The sequence below is a fragment of the Aythya ferina genome (assembly GCF_964211825.1).
Source record: "Aythya ferina genome assembly, chromosome: 3".
Taxonomy (NCBI): Eukaryota; Metazoa; Chordata; class Aves; order Anseriformes; family Anatidae; genus Aythya; species Aythya ferina.
Window position 1 is genome coordinate 54,114,589 of NC_140298.1, and position 22,966 is coordinate 54,137,554.

At 39.7% G+C, this 22,966-nt stretch overlaps 1 protein-coding gene and 1 long non-coding RNA gene across 2 annotated transcripts in view; one reads left to right on the plus strand and one right to left on the minus strand.

The window, feature by feature from the left end:
* Positions 1–22,966, plus strand: part of SCAF8 (SR-related CTD associated factor 8) — a 184,087-nt gene that overhangs the window by 140,254 nt on the left and 20,867 nt on the right. The window contains exon 21 of the transcript XR_014691969.1: positions 15,792–15,943. The gene's annotated coding sequence lies outside the window, so the exon portion shown is untranslated. The remainder of the gene's footprint in view (positions 1–15,791; positions 15,944–22,966) is intronic.
* On the minus strand, positions 7,553–8,023 carry LOC311434845. The gene is made up of 3 exons (XR_014691767.1): positions 7,987–8,023; positions 7,793–7,871; positions 7,553–7,621 (listed from the first exon to the last, which is right to left on the minus strand). It is a non-coding gene; the product is annotated as an uncharacterized lncRNA (long non-coding RNA).

Below are 22,966 nucleotides of genomic sequence, written 5' to 3' on the forward strand. Positions count from 1 at the left end.
TCTCTTAATCAGTGGCTACTACTTGCCTGTGTAAAACTGGCATAGAAATTAAAATATTCAGCCTGTCAGCTATAAAAAGTCGCAGTAAGGGCTGAGTCATCACAAAAAGTGTCTGGGTTATTTAAAATACTTATCTTCTGCTACTTTTTTTATTTTTTTCCCTTCACAAGATTACAATAAAATATTTTTCCAGTTTCTGAACTGTGCTTGACTAGTAAGCACATCTGAACATTTTGTTTCTTCTTAAATAATTTATTTTGTTTTGGAACAGTTTTTTATTTCCTGTGCTCCACATACTGACATTGTTTTTATTTCTTGTAATATTTCGAGTAACAGTGGGACTTCTGTGTTATAGGGAAGGCCGTCTCACAAATAATACGTGTTTGGTAAATACTTCAAGAAACTATGTAGAGCTAACTGGTTTTGGATCTCAGGATGGGAGCTCTTACGTTAGCTTTTAGTTCACTTGTATCCTCTATATCCTCTTGAGATAGGAGGTTCTTACTGTGCAGCTGTTTTCCTCAGCCAAAGATCTTTTTATGAGGAACTTTTATATTTTGCTGACATTTTTTTTCCATTCCTTTCTAAGGATTTCTTTGTGGAATTACTGGAGTTGCAGTTGCTTGTTAATAGAGGCTGGAATTGTAATGCATCATTTATCATTTTGAATTTAGTATTGTGGAGTGAGGTATTCATGATCATTTAATCATGGTTGTTTTAGGTCTTTTTTTTTTTTTTTTTTTTTTTCCCATGCATTATTGGCATTTCATGATAAGTATATATAAATTATTGTATGTATTCTCATATGCACTATCAATATACATTTTTAATACCTATAGGTATATTTGATATTTAAAATCATGCAGAATAAAAGCAGGAATGATTAAATGGCATCCTCAGAAGTTCACAGGGGAAGTTTTTGGGGGAAACATTATCCATGAACATACAGCAGAAGTCCTCTCTGCTTTGTCATGTCCTGGTTCCTGCTGGTCTTCTCAGCTGTTTTTGGAGCAGAAGCCCTAATCTCCGAAGTTTAAGTTCTAAACCCTGAAAAGCTCTAAGCTGGTGGTTAGCCATGTGAGCTCTCTGCTATCACATGGATAGTGCGCATTCTGTCTATAAAAGAGAGACAACTGTAAGCATGGTTGTTCTTAGCCACATCAGAGTTATCATCTGAATTAAGGATGTATAATAGTTTCTTTAAGAGTAAGTTTGTACAAAAAGGTCAGATTTTTTTTTATTTGTTCAAATGTAATTTGACAGCCCTAGTTTCTTCACTGTTTGACTTACTATTCTATTTTATCTGAATGATTTGGAGTATGGTTAGTTTGCATGCATCTTCATATACCACTAAAAACTTCCGTATGGAATTCACATTAGATAAGGTTCCAGGAAATGAGAAAAAGCCCTAGATGTGAATGACTGTAAACATGCTTAAAGCGTCATTCTGTAATGATTAAATAATGTTTGGAGTTAATTCTCCTGTGGTGTTCCCCCTCCCTCCACCTTTCACAGAACACAGCAAGCAGAGGAACTTGGCTCCTAAAATCCAGATATATATCACTGCAGGGCTTGCTGCCTGGTAGCTGGTCATGGGCTATACTTGCTTACAGAGCAAGGCAATAGGTGCTACATGTGGGACGCAACAAAACAGAATCTCTGACAGCTAGAAACCTCTGGAGCAGTTTTTTAGTGGGTGAGAATTTTGTGCCCTGACTGATCAGGAATAGGCAAGGATGCCTTCACCTCTAGGTCATGGGTCTGAAGGCAGGCTGGTGGTTCCCTGGAGCTCTCACTGGTGCAAAAACTTTTTGTTGTTCATCTTTCAGCAAATGAGTACTGACACTCTCTGACTGTCCACTGTGCCTGTTTTTTGTTTTTTTTTTTTTTTTTTTTTGGTTTTGTTTTGTTTTTGTTTTTGTTTTAATATTTTTAATTATACTAGCAGCTACAACTGAGTGAAATGGTTGGCTGTTCCAGTGAGCTTAGTATATACCCAGCTACAAGTATGCAATTATTGTCAGTGTTTTAGATGGTAGAAGACGTGTGCCTGGGATTATGTCCGTGTTCACTAACCGTGCTGGCTTAAAGCCCATGTGACTGCAGAATATTAGCTTGTTATCCAGTTAACTGAGTCCCTTTATGTTTTATACTTGCAAAAAGAAACGTGTTTCACCTTGAGTGTTTTGTTGGTGCTGTTTATCATTTTGTTTTGTACTTCTGCAGGCAAGTAAGTGTTGTAATTAGTGTAGAGACCTTCTTGGTTTCTTTTTTCCCAGAAATTTATTAAACATTCTGTTCTTCCAAAGCTGTACATCTGTTCCATTAAGCTTTTCTGATGCATCCTTTCTTTTCTCAATTGTAGATGTATTTTTGATATTTTGTTAAAGCTGCATGCCATTTTATGATTCTTTGAAACCACCAAGATAGTGGTTATGTTTTTATTAAAATCGATTTTGCAACTGTTTGGAAAAGGGTCTGGTACAGTACCCCTGGTGGTGGTTGTTGATGTTATTAGTATATTATTTTTAACAAGTTTCTCTTGTATTATTTATTTGCTTTTCCTAGAGGGGTCAAATAGCTGAATTAACTATGTAATTAATACTTAAGTTCACTCTTACTGCTTCATAAATGTCAATAAAGACAGGTTATGAAGTATATGTTGAATGAAAATGTCAACAAGGCTGGGATTTTTTTGTTTTGTTTCACGGGGTTTGGTGGATTTCTTATTTCTTCCTCAACTGGAGTTCTGCAAGTTACATCTCAGAACCTATTTTATTACTGGACAAGTAACAGAGTAATCTCTTCAATAATAACTTGCCATTCAAAGTACAATAGATTGTGTATTTTAATAATTAGAAGCGATTAAATGTTGAAATTCACCTGAAATGAATGAAGTTAAATGACCTAGTAAATTCACATTAATAATTTTCTTCATTTTCAGCCCACTCGGTTCTAGGATTTTTGTGTGTCAGGGTACTGCGAAGCTGGTCCTTTGGACAAGACAAGAAAAGCTTTACAAGAGAAGTGGAAGAACAATGACAAGGTGTTGGATTTTGGTTAACAGATGGAGAGAAACCTCAAAATAATCAGAAGTTGCCATAGCTAGTCATTCCTCTCTGTTGCGTTTCTTAATAGCATGACATTGCAGCATTGTTGCACTCCCTTTGCTGAACTCCAACCTGAACCTTACGGGGCAATAAGAAAAAATGTGTGAAATACTTCATGTGCTAATTGTGCTTTTCATCCCTGTTGTTTGAGACATTTAACGTGTTCTAAATACCTGTTTCTCCTTTCCAGCCCATGTTCTCCTTCTGGCTGTTAAGTATTTGATGCAGTCTATGCAATAGAGTATTAGATTTACAGTAGCAATAAAGCAGCCTGTGCTGTCTTTTCAGCAGGACACATTACATTTTCTGGTTGAATGAAGATAAACCAGGAAGGTATTGGCAATTTGAAGCAGTCACCTGATCTTTGATGTAAAGAAATTTCTGGGACTAAAATAATCAAATCAAAATTTGCCATGTCATTTCATCAAAGTTAAAGAAAGTTGTTAAGTATCTTTTTTTCCTTCTGTCTATTTTTGTGCATACACTCAAATTTTGTAGGTATATGTACAGTATGCGGAAGCTTCCCCTCTGTGCCTCTCTTCTCATAGAAGTCACTGACTCCTAGAGTACAGCTTCTGTGGTGTGTTTAATGGATTTCAGGATTTTCGTAAATCATTTAATTCTATTCATCCTTTTGTTTTCTCTCCATGTTTCCAGCTTGATTTTGAGAAATCTGTCCCATGATAATTGCATCAGCTATGAGTCTTCTCTGAAAGATCCCTGTTGTTTTTTTTTTTTCTTTTCTATGAGTTTCCTCTTCTACCCTTCTATTGTCAGGTGTGCTTATGGCCTTTTATTTGCTGATGGACTCTTCAGGAAGTCATTGACATCTCTTCCTAACCATTAAATCAATAGCTGAAGAAATGTGAGCAAACCTGGTTACCTCTGTGCTATCCTTCGTTTTCCAGACCCTCTACAGAGGAAACCATCATCTTGACAGGTGTCTGTTGTAGTCTGCTACATCCCACCTATGAAAACAGTGGTCAATTGGCGACTGACATTTCATTCCTAAAAAAAATGTCCATTGGTGTACCAGCTGGCTCATTAGGTGATTTGTCAGATCATTGTGATGACTTGAGGGGTGTTGATAACATGTATGGAAACAAAGAAATGGGGGGGACCAGGGCTTAGATCTAATTTCAAAACAAATTGGATTTCATTGCCAGGTCTAAGAGATTTTTTGCAGATGCCTTATCATGCTTTGTGCAAAAGGGGTCATATAAAGTAGTTTTTCTTTGCCATTACAGCCTGGTGTAGAGCCCATAAAAATCAACAGAAGTCTTTCCATCAGTCTCTCTCTATCAGTGAGTGATATCTGCAATCTTTTTGTAACGCACAAACAACTTCATAAATGCTCCTTAACAAAAATATTGCTACTGCAGAGATTATTAGACAATAAGAGCAGAGACGATAAGAGATAAAGTAGCATCAGTGGCCCTGTGCCGATACCGTGCAGCCCTGGTGCTCAGGCCAGAGGATGCACAGAGTGAAGGAAGGGCCAATGGTTTTGTTGGGCTGCCAGCTTTCCCTTGATGTCCTCACATCCTGGATGCACTGCCGGCCACAAGGCTGTCAGTCAGGGGCAGGAATGCACGGGAATACCAGGGAATGGTGAACTAGAAGGGGAATTTAGAGGTTGAAAAAGTCCAGGACCTTTCAGATTTACATTCGGTTCAGTGCTAGAAAGATGTTCATACCAAGCTCAAATGTGCTCTGTGCTTAAAAGGGATTAAATGGTTAAGTTCAACATTCCTCGTGCGCTGAGCGTGGTTTAGATGGTTTATAGCTATCAGCAAGCAAAATGGACTTCCTAGGTTTGCTTCCAAAATTGATTTATACGTTCATTTATATTCTTGCATATTAAGAACAGGCAAAGAATTAACAGTGCTGCGTGAGCAGCTCTAGCACATTTTTCACCTTATATGGAGAAATGCCTGCCGTTTATCAAGCAGGGTGAGATTTGCTGTTATTGTCACATTCCTTAACATTGGAAGACATCGCATTTCTCTGGCTAATGAGTCAACTCATAAGCTTATATTTTTGTAGTTTGAATGCTGGGTTTAATCCAGGAACTGCTGGGAGGGGCAGTGTTCCTCCTGAAAAACAGTGGCATGCAAATGTTCACTGCTGTGTTGCTGAGTTTGTTCCTCAGCTCGGCTGGAGAAACTGAGGTGCCTGCAAGTGAAAGTGCCTTTCTGTCCCAAGTCATAGCAAGTTCCTCCTGGCCGGCTCTTCTGCTTCTGGAGAATGCAAGAGGAAGGAAGATTGAGGGGAAAGAAGGGAAAAACTTGCAAATAGAGCACGCATGGTGTTTAAGGGAGCAAACCTCAGTGCTTTGTAGTGTCTCTGTTCCCCTTAGAGTGGTTTGTGTTGGAAGCAGCCTCTTCATTGACTCGCTTAGACAGCCAGTGACAACTGCTGGCTGTGAAGTCGTTAATGTGCTGTGGGAACAGATAGGTGACAAATTCATCATTCGGGTGTGAGGTTAAACAAGGGGAAAATACGGAACAGCTTGATTAGTCATTGATATCTCAGAGCAGAGAAACTGTACAAAAGGATGAAAAAAAACTCACAAGATTAAGAAGGTGATGGTTATAAAATTTTCTTATATAATAGCTTAAAAGTACAGCATAGAAGTACTGATGAAGGCTGTGTTCACTGAAATAGTTTAATATGGAAGGTGAGAAATCCAGTATCAAATCTGACTTAAGTCTTCTAAATTCAAAAGAGAAATGCTGTTTGAAATATTTCTAGGATTGCAGCATTCAGTAGGCCTGTAAGCATCACCCACTACTGCTTATTGTTTTTGCTTCACATTTTGCTGTAAATTATAAATTTTTACAGTGTGTGCTCTACCACTCTTGTAACTTGAGCTTGCCTTGTAACTGTGGAGACTTTTCTATGGAACTACTTGGGAAATGAAATACTAAATGGTAGTAATTAGGTGCAATGATTAGAAAAACCTGGCCTGCAATTCTTGCTGCTGATTTCACTTCAAGGCAGATACAGAAGAGTTAACTGGAAAACGATACTTAGGTTTTTCTTGCTCCATAACGGCAATGTTGGCTGATATTTTTTGTTTTTGAATAATAAGATGTAAGGAAAAACTCATAAGCGTAGGAGCATCTGAAGCCAACAGAAATAAAACGATAGTTTATATGGCTAAATACTTTGAAAAACCAACATTTGGAACATTTAGCCAAGTGGTTGCATTGTAGTATCCATACAATTTTGAAGGGGTAGGGCAAAAGATAGAGATTTTTATTTTGTTTGCTTGTTTGTGGTTTTCCCATTTTTCCTCTTTTATGGCTCACCAGAAGAGAACCAGATTTCTTATCATGTATGGATATAAAAGATCTTAAACTACATACATTTATTTTTAGGTCTCCACCCTTTGGCTTTGGATTTTGTGAGTGGCTATTTCAGTAAATATACATCTATATGGGGAAACTGGCAAATTGAACACTGTGCAAATCCACGTTTTAAAAAAAGCAATTGCCATTATAGAAGGCAAATGATATCATAAGAAAGCCAAGTAAAAAAGATTGCATTTTTGTTTGCTACTAAGGGAATGATCAATGCTTCCTGATGGTTTTTGCACCCTGCAATTGGAGATTCTGGCATGCAAATGGTCTAAATAATGCTAGGTTTTGTGACTGGTTGGCGCTGTATAATACTGGGAGTGGGGTGACTTAAATATAGAGTGTGGGCCAATCCCAAAGTTCTTTTGCAGGCAGAACACCCACTGAAATCACATTTAAGTGTCGTCAGTGGAAGCTTTGCCAAAGAAATCACTATGGATTTGACCCTAAAGTTATTACTACTAAATTTCATATGTAAGCCTTTCATTATTGTGTTTTTTTAAGAATGGAGTACTTGAATGAATCCTGGAATTCATTATAACTTTCAGTTGTTATCAGAGTATCAGCTACTTAATCTACATTTCCACTGGAAAATAGTCCTTCCCTCTCTCCCTCTGTTTTTTGTTTGTTTGTTTGTTTGTTTATTGTTTTTCCTTCTTGTTGTTGCTCAAAAAGTAGTAGTAAAGATACTGTGTGGCTCAGATTTGTCTGACTTCAAGTAAGGAATTCCTTAAAGTGCCTAAATTAGGAGCTTGGGCTTCCAGGTTCTTTATGTGAATAGAGGAGAGATTCATCTTCAAAGGAGACTCTGCTCAGTTACAATCTTGGTCATCTTTTTGCTGAGGGTCCCATCCCACCACAACCCCATTAGCATCAGAGATGGTGTAGGGTGCATCCTGGTTTGGGAACACAGAGGGGATGGGTTGGTAGGTGTAGGATCTGCTGTGATTTGTGACAGATGCTGTATGAAACGTGGTTCAAAATTCCTTTTTAGAAGTTGACATGTTTCTTTTTTTTTTTTTTTCCCCCATGGATGATGGAGATTGGCAACAGAGCTGTCATTTAACAGAGAAAATTTTGTGTTATAGTAGGATAAAGGATAAAGTTTCTTTCTTCATGTTGCTAAATTCGCAGTACTCCTGCTTTCACCTGTGTAAAGTATCAAAACAACAAGAAGGAGGGACATTAGTATTTTAAAGCTGGTTTCATATGCCTGAACATTTCCAACTGCACTATGCAATACTATATATAAAACATTGTAGGTGGAGGTGGTAGAAGCACTTTTAAGCATGCCTCTGTATTCTAACATCATATTTTCACCTGTGTTTAGTTCTTGCCAGCCTTCAGTCATGCATATGAAAAATTTCCACACTGTTTTTTCTGCTTCAGGCTGAAACCTCTTGGAAAGATTTTCAACAGAATTACTCCAACTGCTTTTGAAAGAATGCATTACAGAAATTAGAGAGGTTTGTCAACCTTATTTAGCCAGCCATTCCTTCAAAGAGTTGTTATACCTTCAGGGAGTAGAGAAGAGGAGTCAAGATGCCTTTCGCAGCCACATTGAAATTAACCCAGATTCATCAGCTTGGATAGGTTGGTAAAAATCATTATTTGCACATGCTCATGTGAGCAGGTTAGAGGCTTGGTGATAAAATCTTTTAATACACCCACTATATAAAACATGCTTCAACCCCACCAGCCTCTGTGCATGCCTGGGGTAAGGAGTATGATCAGTTGTACCAAGTGCCAGGCTGGGCAGCCCTGCAGTGCCAGCTCCCTCTGTTTTTGTCAGAGAAGAAGGTATCTGGGTGTTTTATGGTCTTCCAAATTCACTAGAGCTTTATGCCAAAGCATACTTGAGACAATAATTGAAAAGCAGTTGAAATTGCTGCTTCATTCATTCACTACTGTAATCATTCATGCAATAGTTTCTGACGTAGCTGAGAGTAGAATTTATAGTCTGGTCCATATACCACTCTCAGAACTGCCTAGGATGTGCTGCACAAAGTTTGAGAACAAACTTTGAAAATCACCTGTCTTAGCTGTTTTTCTCCCAATTTTCTGTGGGGCTCTAGGACTGTTAAGTTTTAGGATTTTACCAATAGTTTTTTTTGTTATTTTAAAGTCACTCCTCTGGGAGTCAAAAGGAGCTCAGCTCTCTGTAGAAGGGGTGGAGCTATCTATTAAAAATAGATATATTTAATATCTATTAAATAATTAAATTAAATAGTAGAGTATGAAAATGCTACTGAGATGTTTTAAGAAAGTTGAAAAAAAAAAACCAAAAACAAACAAACAAACAAAAAAAAAACAATCTCTAACACGTGCTAACTTTAAGCTATTGAACAAATAGGGATAACAGAGTATCCCTGTGGTGGAGTCACCATCCCTGGAAGCCTTCAAAAGACGTTTAGATGTAGAGCTTAGGGATATGGTTTAGTGGAGGGCTGTTAGCGTTAGGTTGGAGGTTGGACTCGATGACCTTGAGGTCTCTTCCAACCTAGAAAATTCTGTGATTCTGTGATTCTGAGTTTGATGGCTTGAGGTTGATGCCAAGACTGAGGGTAGATCTGAGGAGTTCAGGAGAGTGGAAATGAAGTGGTTGCTGATGCATCAGCATCACTCCAGTCAAGGTCTAAAGGCTTCATGTAGTCTGGGCTCCTTGCTCCCCCATTTATGTTGTTCTTTCAGACTTATGATGGCATTGGTGACTCTCGCTTCTTCCTGTCTTAAGCCATTTGTGGAGGATTAGCTCACTCAGAAGGCACAAAATGCTGCTCCTAGCGTGAGGTGCTAACTGGTATAAGCAGCTGTAGGGGGAATGTTTTTTGCAGTAACTGAAACAGATCTTTGCTTTCAAAGCTGTGATAACAGAGAGGCACCAGGAACTTTTCTGGAGAACTTGTATTTGGGCAGGTGAGGTGGACAGGGAGAAGGAAACACTTGCCATCCTCTAGTCTTGGCTGAGTTAGTGGGCTAAGAAATAGCTCAGGATGGCAACAAATGGATAATTGCCTGCTGAGTATAAATGCCTAGGCTGATTTTACAGTCTTGCTACTAATCTACTGCACTAGCAGTGATGAAGAATGGCGTTTTGTGGCCTTTCTGATTCACATTGTACACCCAAAGGTGAATGTTACCATGGATGTCCTAGCAACCTACAGCAGTCATGATACACTACTGTTAGGCTATGGGGATATCCAGTAATGTCTGTTCCTTAGCACTGAGAACGTGCTTAGTGTCTTAAAAGCATGCTCCCATCAACAAAAATGCTGTTTAATTAAAACTTGCGTGAGTGCAAATGTTATCATCGGTGTTAACTTTATGCTTTTAATTTAGAAAAAACATAGGGGCTATAGAGCAAGCTAAAACAATTACGCAGTTTAAGGTGTCCGTATTATAAAATTTTAGTTAAGATTTAATCAGTGGGTGAATTACACCTGGATCTACCTGACAGCTGGAGTTAATGGTGGGTGATTTCCAGGGAGCTAGGGTGCTGAGGTAATATGCTAGAAATGGCAAAATAAAGTACTTCAAAAAAGTTCTGTATTCTCAAGCATTTCTTATAACATGGTATCTGTAAAGTGTAGATGTCAGTTAAATTTGGTGTCTGCCATCAAATGTAAGCAATAACCCATGGATAACGTTGCCTAGCTTTTGGGGAATCTGCAGCTCACCTTCCTATGTATGACTTTTTTTGGCTTTGTTGGCTTCATGGAGAATTTCACAGAAACCATCTCTAATTTTTTTTTTCTGTTTGAGTTTTTTTTTTTTTTATGTCTTGCTTAGGAACTTAGGAAATAAACTGCTTTTTATTATTACTATTTTTGTAACTTTTTTTTTCCCTTGTGTTTTCTATTGAATACTCATTATAATGTAAGATTTGTGAAATGGATGGATTCTGCCTGAGTGACTGTTTCTATCAAGCATATATTTTTTTTTCTTTCTTAGCTTCCCATATCTGCAGGTCTGTTCCTGAACAGTAGCTATGTTTGTGGTCACTCCTGGGGTGTTCAGTCCAAGCTCCAACAGAGAATAATACCGCTGTTGCTTTAAGCCCACAGTGTTGCTTTATATAGATATGGCCTGGTTTATAGTGTTGCTTTAAATACACAATAAGGGAGTTCATCTCCATTTCAGAAGACGTTTATGACTGATCTCTGCCTGGCTAGGAATGTTTGTTTTCTTAAGTTGCTTCACTGCAAAAATGTTTTGAAATCGAGACTACCAAGTTGGAGCTGGGGCCTTGTTCACGCTCTCTGCAGATTGAACACCATCAGCACTGGAAAGCTGGGGTTTTGCATTTAATTTCAAATAGATTGGGTTCAGTTCTGATGTGTCCCTTTCCAATCAGTCACCCTCTGTTTAAGTCTGTGTCTCCAAACTGACGTATGGGTGTCTACGACCGTCAGAAGTCTCAATAAAACATAGTTGCTGGCCTCAGTCCTTTGCAGTAACATAGGCATATTTTCTTCTCTCCGTAGGTTCTTAATTAAATATCCTTGAAATAACTGATTTCAGAAAAAAAAAAAAAAAACAAAAACCTCTCCACTAGCAGGCATAGTGGCAACAGAGAAGTGGCCCACAAAGGTTTTATTCTGGATGCTCTTAAAACGGCATGTTGATGTGGGATGAGTTTTCTCGCTTGACTTCTGTTGATGCCACATATTGATTATGTATTACATTGGCAGAGGCCAATGGAAAAATCCTTTCTGTCCATGTACCAGACTTTCTGCAGGACTGTGGTGTGTCCTGCGTGGTGGCTTGAGCTTTCAAAGTCAATGAATAATGCAAAGTATCAGGAGAAGCCTGATACAAAGCATGTAATTTAGGTTGTGGAAGACTGTTCCTGCTCCTCCTTCCCTGTCCTGCCTGGCCTGGCCTGGTCTCTCCCACGCCTGCCTTTCGAATGTCACTTTCTGGTGACCAGAAGAGGGATTGGGCTGCTCCTGTATGCAGAGCTGAGTCACCACCTTGCAGGAGACCTTCCAGGATGAAGGGAAATGGAGCAGGAGGGTTATTTGGTTGAATTTACTTGGGGACCAGCCACTCTGCCTCCAGACCTATGAGAAGGAGATGGCCTCTCTCCCTTGGTCACAGACAGCTAGGAAGCAGAAGGGATGCTTTCTGTTAATGTGTAGAGGCCAGGAGATGTTTTCTGTTAATGTGTAGAGGCCAGGAGGGGATCTTCATGGAAAGACAAAACTTACCCAGTCCTGCTAGCTATTCAGAGCATCAGCAGACAGAATTGTGACCTTAAGTACAGGTGACACATGAGCTTTGCCAAGTTAAGCACAATGTCTTCTGTGGTATACAGGTATGGTCAAGGAATGGTTATGCATTTTTCAGGGCTAAAACCTCATGATCAGCCCATAGGCCAGCCTTCAGATGGAGAGCTTTTGATGAGGGCAGAGAGCTTAAAAAAAGAGCGATGAAAGCTTCAAATAAGATTTTCTGTTTGATTGTCTCCCTAGGTGGGACACTGAAACTCACTTGCTGTATGGGAGTATGCCTGGTTTCAGTTGTGGTATGTATGTAATGCTGTGTACATTCCAGTCAGGCATTAGTGTCATCCTTTACGGCTCGGCAGAGCCAACTAATTCGTGGCTATGTTTTTTTGGCAGGGCTTTGCAAATATGTATTGAACTCAGGTTTGTTTATTTTGCAGAAACACAATAATTCACAAAGTTAAATAGATGCCAATGAAATTCAAGGCAAGAAGGTGTGAACCTTCCTAAAGGATAAAGTAACATAAAATAAATACCTCAGAAGTATAATACCAAAATGTTTTTGTTATTATGTTATGGGTCTTTTTGCCTTTTTCTTTTTTTTTTTTTTTTTTTTTTTTTACTTCTCCTCCTTTTCTTGAAGTTGAATGAAGAGGAAAGCAGTTTAATCCAGAACTAATTAATGTACCTTTATCTGGGGTGGAATGATTTCTGTTCAGTCACACCTTCTCCAGAGTGACTCAGGTGGATTAATCAATGATCATCTCGCTAATTAAACTGATGATTAGAGAGGTAGAAGCTTTCAGTGGTGATCATTGCTTTTGTGTAGAATCAGTGAATTATATGTAAATAATGTTAACAAGGTGTTCATATTTTTCTTTTTATAGGATCAGTCAGAGGTTAAGAATGATCGAATGACTGCCATGTGTGTCTAGTACATTTGCACATTAAGAATGGTGTGATGGGGCTGAAAGAGTTGTTGTGTTTTTTTTTTTTTTTTTTTTTCCCCTTTGTTTTCTTATTCTGTAAGCAGGAACAGGTCCCATGATATTATGTCTGACCTCACTGTCATACCAGTTAGCCATTCACTGGCATTTATTTTTGTTTACCCTGCCTTATTCAGAAGAAGTACAAGATTAATGGCAAACTCAGGTTCTAATGCCATGATGCTTACTGTCTAATCTATTTTTTTTAAAGACATTATCAGCTATGCCTACATGTCTGTCCTTAACTAAATGGTAGACCCTTTTGTGCTGTATTTACCATGTTTAGTGCATAGGATTTTAGCATGGTTAGTAGACTGGAGGATAGTACTGCTTTCTGAGATGTGTGAAGTTTGTGTTAGCTTAGTGTGGCAGTTCTTTGTCTTAGTTTCTCTCTCTTTTTGTACCTTTTTCCATTTTTTTCCTGATGCATGAAAGATTTTTTTCAGATTGATTCCTTCAGAAGTGCTTCACCCTGAGTAGAAGTTTAATGAGAATAGTTGGTACTAAAGAGCTTGTTTTGGGAAAGAAGTAAGAGGAGCATTGTAAGATCATTGATGTAATGTCTGTTTCCTCCTAGCCAGCTTTTAAAAGATACCTGAATGAGTAAAGCTTTGTATGTATGCAGCAACATGCTACCATTCTTTGGGATCATCCGTGTGTGAAGCTTTATTATTCAAGACTGCAGAAATGGGAAGATGGGTTTTGCAGAACTGGCAGAGAATTGCTGCAAAATTTGTGTTTACCATGGCAAACTTCTTTCAACATTTGATGGACATTTTTGTGTGGGCATGTTATGACCTCCCTGAGAGTTAGGTCATTGGGAGTGTTGGGAACACATCAGACAAACTCCCTTATAGGCCTTGATATATCTCCATGTAAAACTTGACGGGTAGGGAAGTATTTTGTTACTTCCCCATAACTGGTTCTTTCATTATCAAAAGTAGTCGACTACCTGCCTGCTATAAGCATGTGCCCTCATTCCTGCCAGTTTTTGCCCAGATTTAAATGTTTTAGCTTTATAAATTTACAAATCTTGGATGACTGAGTTTTGGTGTCATGAGGCCACTACAGCTGTAAGTAGCTAACAGACAACTACATTTCCCCTATAGCTATGGGTCAGCAAAGATCCAGGTGAGTCAGGTTTGCATGTGAGGAAAGAGTTTAACTCTACATTGCTGAAATCACATGCATACATTGATGTGGGTCTTGCATTTAGCATCTCCCAGCTCTTGAATATTCTCACTCCATTCCTATCAAAGCATCAGTAAAGAAGCCCATCTGTATACGACTGTGGTTCTGGTAGGAAAAGGAAAATGCTCAAGCAGCACTCTGCAGTGAGTTGGAACATAGAAAGAGAAAGGGTACTTCTAAATTCATTTTGCAAAAATTCATGTGGGTAAGAGCAAACTGCCATTTAAATATTTCACGTCCTAGTTGTTGGTGTTTAGGAGCTGGGTATCATGGTGAAGAAAGAGCTGCCTTGTTTGAGGAGCAGAGCTATACCATGCCACTGGGTGAGAAAACTACCAATGAGAAAAATACATGTCAGTCACGTTAGCTTCGCTGTGAATTTTGCTACAGAAGGGATCCCTGCTGCTTAGGTCAGCACAGTGTTAACTGAACTCTATTGCTGTGGCACTCACAGCCCTTCTCTGCAGCACTTGACACTCTCACAGCAAAGATGAGGCAAGTTTTGGTCATGTGCTTTGAATGTTTGTTGTAGATAGATACTTACTCTTCCCCACCAGCAAAGCAAGTCTCTATTTCATAGTTAGAAAGTGGGTTTTCTGATAAGAGCTAAGAAGAATATTACTTAAACCTTATTACTCATGTTTCCTTTTGGGTGTAACTTGCAGCCTGATACCGCTCTTTACTTTGCTGGTCCATTGTTAATTTGTCCCTTTTGTATTGTGGCTTTGCAGCTAGTATTATTTGCTGTTTTGTCTGCGTTTTATTTTAATGGGGCAGTGTTTTTTTTCAGTGAAGTTAGTTTTGGACTATTGCAGAGGAGGAACATGCTCTAATTACACTGAATAAACTTACTAAAAGAAAACTTCTAGTACTATGTTGCCCTATTTTTCTGCTTGACAGCTCAGATGGAAGAGCAACCACTAGCTAGTATTTCATGTGTTTACATGTAACGTTTTAACTGAGAATATGTTTTGTTCCATGCCATCTCCATCACCAGGCTTTTCAGCAAGATCTGCCTCTTGAAGCAGAAGTATAATAAAACTCTTGTGTTAGTTTTAATTCTGCTGTAGTTTGTCAGTTTAAGTGTTGTACAAATGAGCATATTTTTATGACAAGGTGCTGTGTGCCGTGAAGAAGCTGTTGAAAATCAACCTTGCCAATTTAAACATCACAGAAAATATTGTAATACAGTCTGACACTTTGCAGCATGAAAATGACAGAATTTGTAGAGCAAGTTCTTCTTGCCAGCTCTGGGGAGCTCAGTTAGACGTTGCCTTCAGTGCATTCACATTGAACAAGTGGAGCAGTCTTCTGTCTTATCATTTTCAGGCAGTGAAGGCAAAGAGCAGCAGGTTAGTCCACGTCCATCTGCTCAAAACCAGAGGGCGGCTCTCCAGAGCCTGGCTGGGCTGGTGCAAGCAAACTTCTACAGGAGGTCTTTGAAGCTGAGGCACGGCTGTCTTGCAGAGGTCATGGCTGGGATTTGATAGGCACCTCTCACAGTCAGTGCTGCCACTGTAGAAACAGGACCATGGTGGGAATGGCCCCTTTCAAGCCTTCTTTCTTGGTTGAGCAGGCAGGGTGGAGATAAATGAGCTACTGCAGAGCAGACCCCTCTTTAGAGCAAACCTTGACAGCTCAAGAAAAATTCCTCTTGTTGACATATGTTGCATTGCTGGTTTCTACGTTGCCTCTGGATAAAGAAAGAGGTTTTTAGCTGCTGTGCATGGGTGATGCACACAGAATGCTCACGCAATGTGTGAATTCAGTGGAGGTGCTTCTAGCCGCTCTTTTTGCACGAGTTGTTGTCTTTGCGTGAGAGTTTAATGATTTAGCTGGCAGTGCTTCAGAACTAAACTTATTTCTAATGTATCCAGGCTTCCACATGTTAACAAAATGTTTTTTGTTTTTCAGATTGCCAGCACTACAAAAACAGAGACTTCCAGCAAAAAATTCTCCAGCTCATGAAGTGGCGGTGGCAGTGTTAAGAATACACCCCAGTCCTGTGCTTTTACTTCAGGATGCAGTGGGAAACAAGGCATGCAGAGAGCAAATAATGATGCAAGGTTTGTTTGTTTCTATTTTGTTGGTTTGCTTATTTTTGAATGTATAAATTAGATTATGAGACAATTATGGGCCAAGGTCCAGGAACAGACAGCTTAAATTTTGCATTAGTCCCTGGGTCTTACATTTCATTTTGGCTGAATGCCTTTGAGGAATTAGAGTCAACCAGTAGCGAACACCAGCACTGGGGGAAATCGAGGCCATCTGAGTTGCTCCTCTGGAGGCGTTGATCCAACTCTTAATGCCTTTGACTTCAAAATGGTCTATATTTACAAAACTTCAGTACAGACAAGGGTTCAAATCCGTAAATAGCATAGATGCAGTTTTCTATACTTAACTTAAGGAGGGAGAGGGAGGGGTTTAGGCTTTTTCCTGCCCAGCTATTAAGAGTGTTATGATGTGGTAAATGTCTGTCTATCAAAGGAGATGGAATGGATGAGCAGTTTCTGGTGCAGTCTGCATCATTCCAGAATTAGACAGAAAATTGCCAGCAGAGTTGCCCTATTCCTGATCTCTCTCTGTCCTCAAAGCACAGAGCAGCATTAAATTTTAGTTCTGCTAATTATCAGATGTCTTTCTGCTCTAGTCACAGATTTTATGCATGGCATATGAGAGAGAGAGACAGACTTTTGTTGCAGATTTGAAAGACCTTGTGCAACTGTGCTTTTGAAAAGGCAGGTTTCCTTATTCCCCCCTCCCCCCCTTTTAGTTTAGTCATGTGAAGCAAAGAGGTTGTTTTAGAGATTTTAAAAGGTTTAATCATAGTGTTTTATAAAAGGGTGATGGGAGAGTGTTTATTCAACTTTTCATTATTTTGAATTCCTGAGCATTGTTAGCCATTATGAACTGAAAAACAAACAAACAAAACCCACAGTGTTTTCTCAAAACCATGCTATGTACTACCCTATGTATGCTACTACTTAACACAAAATCCAGGCGTGTTTGGGCTTTGTAGCAGTAACCAACTGTGTAAGCCTGATAAAACCATCTTTTAAGATGTTCAGGCCTGTGGGCAGTTTTGCACATCACAAAGTCCAAGGAAGCAGGGCTGGATGTGAATGCATCCAGTTCATCTTCATTCCCCAGGAGCTGTCATCTTCAACCACGTCTTCAGCACATCCACTGAAGGGTTGCAGTTTCAGAGAGATTGTAACCCTTCCTGTGCTGCAACAAGATTGCTTTTCTTGCTTGACAAACTACTCTGGGGCAAACTGATGCTGCATAAGCAAGGGAATTCTCCAAGGTGCAGGTTTTTCTTTGGCTGATGCACACCAAGCAGGTGACTCTTAGAGCTGATTGTTATGTGACATTAGATAAAATTAAAAAAAAATAAAAAATTTATATAAATCATTGCTTATTTTGTAACTATCTAGTCTCTTAAAATGAGTATATAATGGAGCTTTGCTACATTTTGTAATGACTTTAGAGCTTTGCAACTTGAAAGGAACTTAGGGCACCAGTGCCACTGAAGTTAATTTGCATGAGCTCTCCATTTGCTGTTGCTTGGTTAGCTGAGTTGACTCTTTATAAAAAAGACAGGTTATTATTAATACTAGCTTATAAATTCAAAAAATATCAGAATGGATTTGCAAGAGCAGTCAGTGCTATGCTAAACATGATTACAACAGTGTGGAAGCTCTTTTGAATTTTCCATTTTTCCCTTTTCCAAAAAACAAAATTATGCAAGCAAACAACCCCAAAACAGCCAGCTTCTAATTGGCTTTGAAAAAAGGACAACTGTGATGCCGTGCCATCATGATTAGTATAACCAGACTTATTGTTCCAGCATATTGTGCTATGCTTTGCTGCCTCAGGTTACAAGTGTCACTGAGATTATATAGGCTGCAGCATTTGTGAAGTCATAGTTTAGCTATGTTAGTCAACCTGGAGGGAATTATTTATTTATCTGTTTGTTTATTTGTTTCATCTGTTTATTTCCTTATTTAAAAGAAATATTGGACCTGTTTATAAAACGTACCAAGACTGGTATCTGTTGGGGACTGGGTCCTACAATCCTCTGAGCCTGCTGGTGTTTTTTGCCATGTTTCAGTGCTATGGCATAGATTTACTGTTCATTGCCTTGCAAGTTTCTCACATTTGTTAATGGTCAGTACATGTTGTTTCATTTTGATTGTGATCACCTGTAGTTTTCCAAAAAGCAGAGAGCGAATTTGTCAGCAGCAGAAGGTGAATTTGCGAACTCTGTGGAGGCATGGAAGAGAAAATTACGGCATATAGTTCCTAATGATAAAGATACTGTAAACATCCTAAAATTACAAAGCAATGTGGTGCATTAAAGCATTAATTTGCATTTTGGCTAAGGCGTAGCTGCATTTTTGGACTATCCCTTTAATTCTGCTGTGTTAATTACCTACTGACCAGTTCCTGGGGTGGAAGCAGCAGGAGCCGTGCCTGCAGCAGTTCCCTGACATAGTGGTTTCTATCAGACAGAGCAATGGGATTCCTAAGGTTGCTTTGAAACCTGGGGTCTATGACTGTAGGCCAGCAGACTGACTTGAGCAGGAATCTAATTAAAATAATCTAAGATATTGAGTAAAGCTTGCAAGTGCCATCTGTTCATCTTTACAACCTGAAATTCCTCAGTGAATCACAGTAACAAGTTTGATTGTTTCTATCCTTGTGTTGTAGCTGGATTTTGTTAGAGCAACCACCCGGTACAAGAGGAGCTACGCAGGCTCTTGTTAGTATTAATAACCATCTGGACTTTGTCAATGTTTCCGTCAAGGTACATTCTGGAGATAGAGATGGTTTAAAACCTGGTCTCATGAGGAAAGCATCGATACCCTGCAGGCCCTGCCTTGACTTACTGGCTTAGCACAGGCTCAAGTGGGGCAACACCCGACCCTAATGAGGTGTCTGTTGAGGTGCATCTCCTACCATCATGCCGGGTGGCCAGAAGGCAGCAGGTGGACTGCTTCCTTTGCAGGGCTGCACTTCAAGGAGCTTAGGCTCCCCAGGCCTGAGGGCCACTGATTCACAAGGCCAAAGAACCCGCTCACTGTGCGTGGCGTTCATGTTTCAAAGTATCGGCCTGCCCTTGGGCACCACTCGGAAGATACAGGCATGCACGCACATAGTAGGCACCAGCTTCAAAGCTGCGCTGGGGAGCAATTTGTTATACCTGGTGCAGGAGTGAATTAGGAAGATGTTAGCTTATATTAGCAAGAGGTGCTGAGGGTGAAGCACCTGGCTGTGTCTTTTCATGCTGGATCTTCAGTGGTGGTGCAGCCCGAGGAAGACGGACACCTGCTTTTTCAGAGGAGTCTCTTTTGAAGCAGAGCTGATGTATAATTGAGATAAGTAGGTCACTGCGTGCTTACTTTAATAGCTGTTTAATTATGGCCCAGCATTGCTGGCATATGCAGTAAGTCTGTGGACTCAGATTTTTGATTAAGATATGATCATAACTCCATCTGTAGAGTCTCGCAACAAATTGTTCCTAGATTAAAGTAATTAAACGCAAGGCTTGGTTCTTTATCTCTTTTCCAAGTGCAAGTCTTAGTCGTGTGGTTGATTGGATGAGGAAATGTCAAACAGAAGTCTGTAGATCCAGGGGAGGAAAGAAAAATAACATCCTGATTTGCAGATTCGTGATAGAATGATCAGGAAGCATAATCAAAGATAGGGAGGAAGGTACGCACCGGTGCCTTCACTGAAACCATGGAACAGAGCAGCCTTAAAAACTCTTCAACTGACCTATAAATTCAATATCAACACGATACATTCACAATTCATATAAGACAAGGCAGGCACCTGGCAGAAAGAAACTTGTGGCTATTTGGGGAAGCCTCTGTTACTAACCTTGAGACGTAGCCTAGAAGAGGAAAGGTTCACAATACGCAGGGGAAGGGGAAGAAAGGGGAGGTCTGCTGAGGGTATCCTTGCAGCCTGCTGGCTAGGGTCCATATTCAGGAGGTAGCTTCTGACTGACAGGCAGCAGTTGAGGAACTCAGCAAACCTAGGGCCATGTTACTGACTGTCTAAAAAATTCAGTCTAGCGTGTTTTTTTTTTTTTTTTTTTTCCAATGTAACCCTAGAAGGAACATATAAGACCCTAAAGACTTCAGGTTAAAATAATGCTTATATCTCCAAAGTTGGCTAGTTGTGCTTATTTCCTATATTTCCTAGATGTATATGAATTTACCAGTTGCCTGTGTTCTTGATCATGGTTCATTCCTCCATTCCTCAGTGGTGCTGTCAGCAAAGATCATCAGCCTAACTAAAGAAGGCAGTGAAAAGTTAAGCATGCCTGACAAAGTTTAATGATGCTACCCTCCAGCAACAGAGCAGTTCTCTCAGCTACCTGTATTCAGTCTGGCACTCTTATATCCTTGTCCTGCTGGCAAGATGTTGAGATGAAAGGTGTGCAGTGACACCCTGCCCCTGTAGAGCTGCCGGGAGTGTGCTGTGGGTGTAGAAATATAGCTGTGTGCCTGCTCCTGTGCTGCAGTCACTGGAAAGTAGCTTGCCTGTCATTCAGGATGGCTCCTTCCTCCTCCGCTGTGATGTGAGGTGGTAGGGACTTGGTATGGGTAGGTAGTGTAGCTCCCACACACGGTGAACATCACAGCAGGCTTTTCCTGCTTTGCAAGGCCAGGCTTTGAGCGCAAATGGCAGTGCTCTGTGCCTGAGCACCACCAGAGCAGAAGGAGTGTTTGACTAAGTTTATATTTCTCTGGGAGTCATTTTAACTGAGCTGTCAGTCAGGGTAGATCATTATTCTCCCACCTGAGCCTCAGCACTGCAATCAAGAGGATATGGAAATCCCTGTTTGAAATTCTGACAGCTTCTTCTTTACGTCTGCTCCCAGAGATGTGCACTCCTGAAAATAAGCTCGCACTTCTGCTCCCTTTTCCCAACATCCTGCAAAACCTTATGGCATAATCTTTCTTCCTCACCAAAGTAGTGTCATCTACGCAGATTTATCAGAGTTTTTTTTTCTTTTCTTTCTTTTTTTCCTTAAAATTAAATTAATCAGATCTTTCCTGCATTGCATTTTAAAAACCTGGAGTTACATAATCAGCCAGTTGTTTATATTGGCCAAACCGTTACAGCCTTGTATGTGTCTGCCCCTTCATTGCAGAAGAGCTGCAGCAGAGCACAGGCATATCCAGGTCCGTCTATCTCAAATCACTGGCCCAGGTGTGGATGCATGGGGGCTCTGCGCAGGAGAGGAGTGGTAGCAGTAGTTTACCTTCCCCAGACAACTTTTAAGTTTCTATGATTAATTTCTGTTCTGTGATGGAAAAGGGGAAAAGAACCCTTCAAATAGTTTCTGTAGATAGTGCATTAAATGTATTAAAATATCTGTTTTCAGATGACAACATGAGATTTTTTGTTTGGGAAGTGTGTGGATAGCAGGCTTGGTGGTTACAGCCCTGGTATTGGTGACACCTATGCTTATGGCTTCTATCTGTGTTCAGCCTCACAAGGCTTGGAGATCTTTTAATTCTGGATTGCTCAGAACTGGGCAAAGCAGGGGATTAGGCTGGATTTCTTGTAACCTGTAGGTTTTGGAGAATTGTGAGAATTTCTTGAAAATTCTCTTAAATAAACCATTTCTCAAAATTAAAACATCTCTGTGAAATGTTGAGGTTTTAATTAACCCCAGTCAAAAACATTGTGCTGTTGCTTTTTCAGCACTTCCACCTTTGTCCTTGAGTTCGTCCAAAATCCTTCTTGCTTTGAGAATCTTGGTCTTGAGCACATCACCTCTTATTACTTGGTAGGAAGAGAATGCTAATGTAAGGTGGTGTTACTTGGTCCTGTTTTGTCTGCTCAGCAATTATCCGGATCCTACAAATTTGTCCTTGTTCAGTTCAGTCACAGAAACATTTAGCTGATATTCTATGTTATTGCTTATAGTCCATGCCTGGTCTTGCAAATAGGAACTAGTTCAGAAAATTTGAAATTAAGGTGTACAGAGGAACATCTGCATCTTTATGTGAATTTGCATATAGAGCTAGTCCTTCAAAAACTTATCTTATCTTACACTTTCCTACTGCAGAATTTTCTGTCTGACCTATTGCTGGTATTCAAAAGTAATTATTATTGAATCTCAACAAATCAGGTGTGCTAAATTGAAGACAGAAATAACAAACAATTAAGTAGTTCTGGAAGTGCACTGAACAGTGTAGAAGTTTCCACAATGCTACTAAATTTAGGTTTCACTTGACTGGGCCAGTAAATGTAGCCACAGCTAATTCATTTAGGCATTGTGTGAAATACTTTTCAAATACTGACCCAGTTGCTGTCTAGGTACACCTAAGTAGGCAGTTTGTATATGAGTAACAGCTGTTGTCATAGTCCAGTATCTTGTGGAAGACATTTGGCCTTTAGGTATATTCCTCCCCTTGGACCTACCCAGCCATTTGATTTCCAGAAATGTTCTTCCTTTGAAGTCTCTGAAGTATATCTGAAGAGGTGACAATATAATTGCGAAATGGCGAAATGCCTTTTCATTTGCGAGGAGAACAGCATTTGAATGGGAACCAAATGGTTCCACCCACTTTCCTGCATCTCTGATAAGGTATCTTGCACACCAATCACTAGGGAACTTCCCACTAACCTTAAAAATAAATAAATAAATAAAAAATCCAAAACCAAACAGTTTTAGGAAGTGCAGTGCTCCGGATTGGATTGTTGCTGCACATGAGTCACCACAAAACCGAGTTTTAATGTTGTGGATCTTTTCCTGCTTTGTTAAAATGCAATCATGTAAGATCTGTTGGTTTGTTTTGCTGGTAATTGAAAAAGTGAAAAGGGTAGGGTATGGTACAAAACTGTTGTAGCGTAAGATAAATCAGCTACTTAAGCATTGAACCTTCAGTTTGTTGGTGTAGGAGAGGGAGGGGCAGAAGCTGCATGGAAGATCAAAGCCATCAGGAGCGGTGATTAAAGCAATCTTATTTATTATTTTAGTTTTATATTTCAAAGCTTTTTCGTTACCCTTTTCTGCTTTATGTGTTGGCACAATGGATGAAATCCTGTCCCTATTGAAGTTA